Below are 8,856 nucleotides of genomic sequence, written 5' to 3' on the forward strand. Positions count from 1 at the left end.
AATCATATCAGCCTGTAGTGATGAATGCGATATTTGGCTCCGCATGTCGGTGTACCGCTGGATCAAGTATTCATTACTACGTGGTACACCCACCTGCAGGGGCTCCATGGCAGTACCCGAGCTCGAACTAGCACCATCTTCCGGTGTCCACTGCTCTGCAGCAAATCCTTCGTCATTTATTATCATATTGTGCAATATGATACATGCAGTCATGATGTCTGCGACATCATTTTCGTGTCATTGTCGAGCCGGGCACCGTATAATTGCCCATCGCGCTTGCAGTATACCAAAAGCTAGCTCCACATCCTTCCTAGCACCCTCTTGTTTTTTCGCGAATTATGTTTGCTTCGGTCCAACGGGTTGTCGGATAGTCTTCACAAACACGGGCCAGCGAGGGTATATCCCATCGGCCAAATAGTACCCCATGTTGTACTGAGTGTCGGTTGCCATGAATCTAACTTGCGGACCCTCACCCCGGCTCTCGTCATTGAACAGGTGGGACGATCGTAGAACGTTGATGTCGTTGTTCGATCCAGCGACCCCAAAATACGCGTGCCAGATTCGCAAGCGGTAATCAGCAATTGCTTCAAGAATCATCGTCGGATGTCGGCCTTTGAAACCAGAAGTGAATTGCCCCTTCCAAGCCACCGGGCAGTTCCTCCACTCCCAGTGCATGCAATCGATGCTCCCCAACATCCCTGGAAAATGATGTACAGTCCCGTGCATATCCATCAGACGTTGGCAATCATCAGCCGATGGCTTCCGTAGATACTCCCCTTTGAAGATATCCTTAATGCCCCTGCAAAACTGGCTCAACGTCTGTAGGGCAGTCGTTTCGCCCATCTGTAGGTATTCGTCGAACATGTCAGCGGGCCCGGCATATGCAAGCTGTCTAATTGCCATGGTACACTTCTGGTATGTCGATAAGCCGGGTCGACCGGAGGCATCATATCGCAAGTTGAAGCACCTGAACCGCTGCGCCAAACATGTCGCTATATGGACGAAGAGACGTGCGACATTCTGAATCGCCGACGGAAAATTTCTGCCGGATAACGGGCGTTCTCGTTGAAGTAGTCCTCCATCAACCGGCGGTCAGCCCCGGTATGATCACGATCGAAAAATCGCCGATGATAGAATGGCCGAGGGACTGCCGCCGCCGCCGCCTCAGTCGCGGCCTCCGCCGCATCTTCCGCCTCGTCGGCTTCACGTTGCACCGCTGCAACAAGGTTTTGGAACTCCAGATCTACCGCTTGTTGGAATTGTTCATCGTCGGAATCCATAGTTCCAAGGTTGTATTGAAATTGGAAGGAAAGATTTGAGTAAAATGGAAGTAAAATAGTGTTGGAAAAATGGAAATGAGAGTGTATATTTATAAAGTAATTTTCGAAACTTAAAAAAAAAATTATTTTCCGCGGCTTAGCCGCGAAACGCGGCCCGCTGCAGTGGAGGGCCGCGGCTCCCACGGCTCAGCCGCGTGAAGGCCGCGGCCGCGGCTCACCCTCGGCTCCCGGCCCTGCGTCCCGGCTCTCGGCTCTCTGCAATGGGGGGCCGCGCACCGAGCCGCGGGCCGCGGCTCCCCCATTGTGGACACTCTTACGATACGCACTCATGTGACAATTTTAAGTTGTATGATATTCTCTGTTTGCTACAGTTTCCAAATTTGTTATTATTTGAAATGGAAATGAAAATGAAAATTAAAACTACTACCATAGTACTACATTTTTTAATCTTTTATTACCATATTTCCAAGTACATAAATTTTATTTATAATACTCATTAATCCATAAATCATTTTGAACTTATTAGGACCATTTGAATATTTTTGGGATATTGACACCTAATATCATAGAACTTTTAAAAAGTTTTTTTTCAAACTTTGAAATTTATAAATAATATTACGAACTTCTTTAAGTTTGTTATTTTTCACTAATAAAATATTTTTGCAAATAATATCATGATACATAATTTTTTTGTAATTTTTTTACAACAACTCTGAGAATTTTAAGGTTTTTAATTTTTGAGAATTGTTTTTTAAGCACACTTTTCAAATTTTTTCTTTAATCTATTAATGTATCTGGAAAATTAACTTTCCAAATTTGTTCCATATGTTCTACGACTAATTGTGGTAATAAAATTATTAAGTGATGAAAACGTTAGACCCTAGTTGTTCATGGATTAAATTTGTATTTCACTTTTAATTGTCTATACAATGTATAAAAAGGTAGTTTATGAGAAATTTACAAGATTGTTATTTAATTTTAAAAAATATATTAAATTAAATATATATAATTTAAAGGCTATTTAACATGTGATTAAGTGGAGTGAGTTACGTGAGGGAGGTTTTATTATGTCATTTAAATTTGGTTTAAATGTTTGATTAGAATTCCAAATAAAAATATTTTTATTCCCTTCATTGAATGCATGTGTTATGAATTGTTTGACTTTTATGGGTCTCATCTTATGCTTTGCTCTATGGATGATCGTTTTAATACATATTGGTTTTGTGCATTGCAAATTGATTTTGTTTCTTTTTTTATTGTAGTTTTAGGTGAGACGATCGTCTTTAAAGATGACAAATGAGTTACTATTTTATTTATGAGTTCTGTTGAAGAGTGACTAATTGTGAACAATTGAAGGTTTTAGTTTATAATGATGAGATTAATTTTAATTTTAAAGTTAATGTAGTGTATAAAAAGTTTTAAAAATGATGAGTAATTATCCATTGTGTTTAATTCTTTATTGTGATAAATTTTTATCTTCCTACTCCATGATTTAATGTTTAAACATTATATTATGCGATTTGTTTCTCATTTATTATGCTTGATTTGTATAGATTTTTTATTCTCATATAACTAAAATTGTTACTCATATTGTTCATTGTTAATATTGATTCTATTTTTGTTTAATTAATTTAAAATTGAAACTTAAAGTTTTAAAAATATACTATTAATTTGTGTATAGAACATGTGTGATACTCGTTCGTAATAGAATAGAAGTTGTTTAAAAAGATGATAAAGAAAGAGGAAAAGATGGTTTTAAAATCTGGAAATTAAATGAGGATGATCGGAGTGGATCACCTTCCCCACATCCTACACCATTTACTACCTCATCAATAAAATAGTTACATGTGTTTACTACTTAAAATAAAAAAAAAACAAGCAAAATAATATGTGGCACATTCTTCACAAAATCGTGTATATTTTTTTCAGACATTTCATCTTCATTTTCACTGAATTATAATCTCGCCTTTGAACACCATCTTTAAAATTATGTAGTGAGAAATCAGCTGCTAAAATTTTGGGATCTCTCTAAAATCTGCAATGAAAAAACATAAGAGCATCCACAACCGTGCTCTTGCCAGCGGCACGGTTGTGGGCCCGGGCGGTACTATTCATGCCTGCTCTCTGGCAAGAGCACAACACCCACAACTGTGCTCTTCCGCAAGGACGAGCACAATTAATATAAAATTCAATTACACAAAAACATTTTCATAATACTAAAATTCATTAAAAAAACCACAATAAAAATAACAAATTACAAATAAAATAAAAAGACATAATTAAAATCCTAAAAATTAAAAATTACATAATTAAAATACTAAAAATTAAAAATTACATAATTAAACTCCTAAAAATTAAAAATTACATAATTATTGGCTAATATAACCCGAGGAAGACTACGCATCCGGCGGCACCAACCCCAATTGTTTTTGGAGACCCAATATCATGGACTCGTGCGTTTGAAGTTGCGTGGGGGTCATAGTTGACCTATCGGCCATATTGAGTTGGGCCAAAAGGGCCCACAACGAGTTGTTCGGGGGTGGAGGTGGAACATAGGGTGCGGGTTCGGGAGCAGGGGCAGATGGAGTCGCGGCGCGACGTCGTTCGGCCGCCGCCTTCTTCCTACCTTGCGGTCGGCGTCGGGAACCGCTTGGTTGGGCATCGGGGCTACATAGTGGTGTTGTAGGGTGTGAGAGGAAGATGAAAATGGATATGAGAGATTGATGATGAGAATTGTGTAGTGAAAGTGTGAATTTTTTGGAGTGAAATTGGGGGTATTTATAGATGAAAGTGTGTATTTTTGGGGTAAAAAAAATTAAAAAAAAATTAAAAAGTGGGGAAAAACGGTTATAAACGGATATAATTTTTTGGGGAAGTGAAATTTTTTTTTTTTTTTTCATCGATTTTTTTAATAAAAATCCGATTTTTTTTTAAAAAAAAATAAAAAAAATGTTTGAAACCAACGGCTATGCCGTTGGCGAATGGGAGACCGCCACGTGTGCGTCCGCTGGCACGGACGTGCTCGATACATCGAGCAGCGCCGTGCCAGCGGCGCGGTTGCAGCGTTGGCGGTCCTTCGCCTTGCCGCTGGCACGGACGGCGGTGGCGCCAACCGCCACCGCTGCGGATGCTCTAAGCACCTCAGCTTCCAACTTCTCCAATTCACCTCAGCTTCCAACTTTTCAATCAAAACCCATTTAATTATTGACATTTTGAAAATGGGATAGTACCACTTTTGAAAATCGGATAATCTGGTATTACTCGGTACTCGATATCAAAGACAAGTCAATATCCGATCATGTACCCATTATCTGATTATTCGGATATTGGACACCCAAAACCCAATAATTTTTGGATGGGATCGGTACCAGAACTATAGTCCCTGTCCTTGGAGTGAGAGAAAAAATATTTAAAAAAATATTAATAAAATGGTAGGCAACAGATCATTACTCTGTAAAAATATCATACTCCCTTCGTCTCTCATTAATTGTCAATTTTTTCCATTTTCGTCCCCTATTGATTGTCCACTTTCACTTTTATCATAAATAAAAAGTAGGTCACACATTCCACTAACTTATTTTATTCACATTTTATTATAAAACCAATAAATAAAAGTGAGACCTATATTCCACTAATTTTTTAAGCCACTTTCCTTCACATTTCTTAAAACTCGTACCGGAACTAAAGTGGACAATTAATGGGGGACGGAAAGAGTATAATGCTAGTAAAAATTATCTTAAAAACTTTGTTCTATGTTCTTATCGAAATCTGTTCGTAGGATTCATTTCTTAATTATATGCATTGAATTTATAGAGTTTATTGATTAAAGATTGCTTGAAAAATTTCCAAGAAAATATTATGAGATTTTGATCATTACAACAGTTATGGATATTAGGGAAACTAAATGGAGTAAGTACTATGTTATATTAACTAGTATCACACCCGTGCGATGCACGAGTCATTTTAATTTCTTCGTATTTATTTCATTATGCGAAATAAAATTAGTGAAATGATAAACAAAAGAATATTCGACATCCTCTTACTTTGGATTATACTTTTTCAATCACATTAACCCCACATGGCCACAAGAGTGCGTGTAAATGCTAACTTTTCTTTAAAATGTCAATACAATCACATTAAAATTTCAGCACATATTTGTGTTGACATTTTAATAAACTGTCTTGACATTTAAATATCAGACTTAAAATTAAAAAGCATTTTAATTCTGTGAAAATATGAATTAACCGTTGAGTTATAACTGCAGGAGCAAGTTTACGTTGCAATAATTTAAGATTGCACTGGTGAGACACTTCCTAGTCGAGCTTCATTTCATTGCAATATAGTGCCCCTATACACTAAAAACCCAAACCTTGAAACCTAAATCCTAAACCCTTAACTTTAAAAACCCAAACCTTGAAACCTAAATCCTAAAACCCTTAACTTCATTTCATCCAAGCCCCTTGGCCTAGCGGTAAAGGGTGCTGGATACCGCGTCTATCCTGGAGGTCTCGAGTTTGAACCCTGGGTGGCGTAATTTGTCTTTCCTCCTTGTTATAGGAGTTGATTTGTAATTTCCTCCTTCATATATATGATATAAATATATGAAGTTAATTTTTGAAAAAAAAAACTTTAAAATATACTCATCATGACCAACAAATGAGCCAAATATCAATAAAATTCTCCATCCGTCCCAGTTCAATTTTACTTTGTTGATCACTTATTCTATTTTGAGGGTTTTAGATCTGTATTCGATATCTTACACTGGGTCGGCCTACTTGATAATCCTTACTGATAGTAGGTTTTTTTACCTGAATCTTGGCTGTAAATCTGATTATATGCTCATATCAAGAAATTGCAATTTTAATTAAAAAAACATGATGACATTCTGTTTTTTTTTAAATTGTGCAAATCTATACATATATAAAAGAGAGTTTTGGATCAATAAGAGTGGCTCGATCGATACATTTAAATCATAAACCATAAACACTAAACTATGAACTCTTAAACATAAATACTAAACCCTAAACCCTATTAGCTTAAAAAAATTAGCTTCTAGATTTGAGATCAATTAGAATGGCTCGATACACTTGAACACTAAACCATCAATCATAAATCCTAAATGCTAAACATTGAACCCTGGATGTAACCGTTACCTTCATCTCAATTACATGGAGATATGTATTAGTATTAATTTTCATAAACTTTCTCACTTCTATTAAAAAAAATATGCACACAAAATTGTTGATTAGTGAATTTAGCAAAATAAATAATCTATATTTAATTTTATTAGTATTATGACAATACATCCAAATTTTTGTTAATAACACCCACAGGAGTAATTGCAACTTGACCCAACTACTACTAACATTGTTAGATTATTGAGAAGGGAGGCTCCTCCCTCAAACTCTCATTCTCACTATCGCGACCTCTTTGTCTCCGGCGTGTAATTGTCGGCGTCGTCCTCACTCTCGGTTCTCACAACGCTGTCCTTTCCCTCGTGAGCTCTCATGCATCTGTTGAAGAACTCATCTACGGGGAGACGTCATTTCTCAATTATATTAACGACGTCAACCCCAAAATCGAGCTCATCATCTTCAGCATCACCACTAATTTTGGTGTACCTTGCATCAGCTCTTCGAGGAATTTTGATTGGAAAAATTATTCTGTGAAGAGAATTTATAGATTACCCTTTGATTCAAAACTCTGCACCTTTCCCATTCCTATATTAATTTGTATGTTAATGAAATCGATCAAGCTTCTCTTGCCATTTGCAAAGAATTCCAAACCAAATTAATAATTTTATTATTTGCAGACCATGACATTTTATTTCCCCCCCACTATAATCAGTGATTAATTAGATTTGTAAAGATCATTCACTGCCAGGCCTTCCCCTTGCAATACTCGAACCACTCCATTGAAATTTCTACATTATCGTCATTAACTCAATAAGTCACTGAATACCATGTTGTAACGTTTCAATAATTACTAATATAATTACTCATATATGTATGAAGAGTTGCTACTAATATGATTGAAAATCATATTATGTAAAATAATTTAAATTTACAATCACAAAAACATAAATAATGCAACTTTAGAAATAAACCAATCATATACACATATTTAAGATAATTATATGAAATTTACATTGTTTATAAAATTAATCAAGCTTCCAATAACCACAATTAATGTACTCTTTTATCTCCACCACAAAAAACAATAAGCATAATTTCATATATTTGTTTGTTGTATGCCATTTTGTGTCCATTTCTTTATGCAATTATGAACAATTAAATACATACAAAAATTAACTAAAAATGACATAAATTGGGGACGTGATAGAATATATTGTTACTACTACTTTACTATCCTAAATAAGTGGAACACGAAAATATTGATATATTATATTTTTAGAAATAATTTTATAAAAACGTAAATCAAATGCATACAAATTTAAATAGAATTCATATAACACTAAAAATAAATAAATATCAACAAATTTTAAAAATTGATAAATATGTTATTTCGAAACATCCTTCCAAGCCAAAAATCCTAGCCCTAATTAAAACCCCTCAATTTCTCAAGCCTTATTTCCCCAATCATCTCAAAGTTGAAACACATCCGTTTCTTCTTATTATAAATGATACATATATAATCAATCATCATTTCTTTGAGAAAATCCAAAATCAATTTACACAACACAATCAAATGTTTGAAGTTTGTACATCCATCTCCAATTCCGTCGCCGTCGATGCTTCTTTCAACCGCTATTTCCATTGGAAACCTTCCACTCTTCTTCGCTCAAGAACCACGATTAGCCCCCCCGCCCCTCCAATCTAAACTAAGAAATCTTTCAAATAACAGAATACACCTTTCCGGTTTGCATCACTTCTTCTTCGATCTCTCATCGGAGAGAGAGAACGCGTCGCCCTTCGGATCAACGGCGTCCACAGCGCTGCACCGCCGAGAAAGAGCTCTGGATTATCATCCTCATGGCTTTGGGGATCTGCAGCGATATCTCACCGCCGTTTCCCAATTATCTCGACCGCAAAATCGAGATCATCATCCCAAGCATTCACCATTGAAATGGCACCACCGCATGCAGAATTATCCTGTGGTAGTAATTATTTATAGGGAGACGTTACTTTGTTTCATACAAAGAGTCTTTTTGATTCAAATGACTTCTCATTCATTCTTATTCCTATATTAATGAATATTGATGGTAGAGTCAAGAGAAAATTAAACGTTACAATGGAGACCAGACCAATCGATATTTCTTCTTAAGGCAGCTACCTACTTTTTAATTTTATTATTCATAATGACATTAAATGTGATTAAGATGGATAATGTGTTAATAGCACCAGCACCAACAATAAAATGAAACTGCCGATTGTGATTATTAAAAATCAGTTTTAAAATTGATTGTTCCCCTCTCTTTTTTCTTACATTGTGATGACTTCGATATGTCTTTTTAGAAAAAAAAGAATAACTTTCATTATTATTCATTCTTAATAAACTAAAATTCTTATTAATTATTTTTGAATATCCCTTACCCCATAGAGATATAGAATAGAAA

This window comes from Salvia splendens, chromosome 3 (assembly GCF_004379255.2).
Source record: "Salvia splendens isolate huo1 chromosome 3, SspV2, whole genome shotgun sequence".
NCBI lineage: Eukaryota > Viridiplantae > Streptophyta > Magnoliopsida > Lamiales > Lamiaceae > Salvia > Salvia splendens.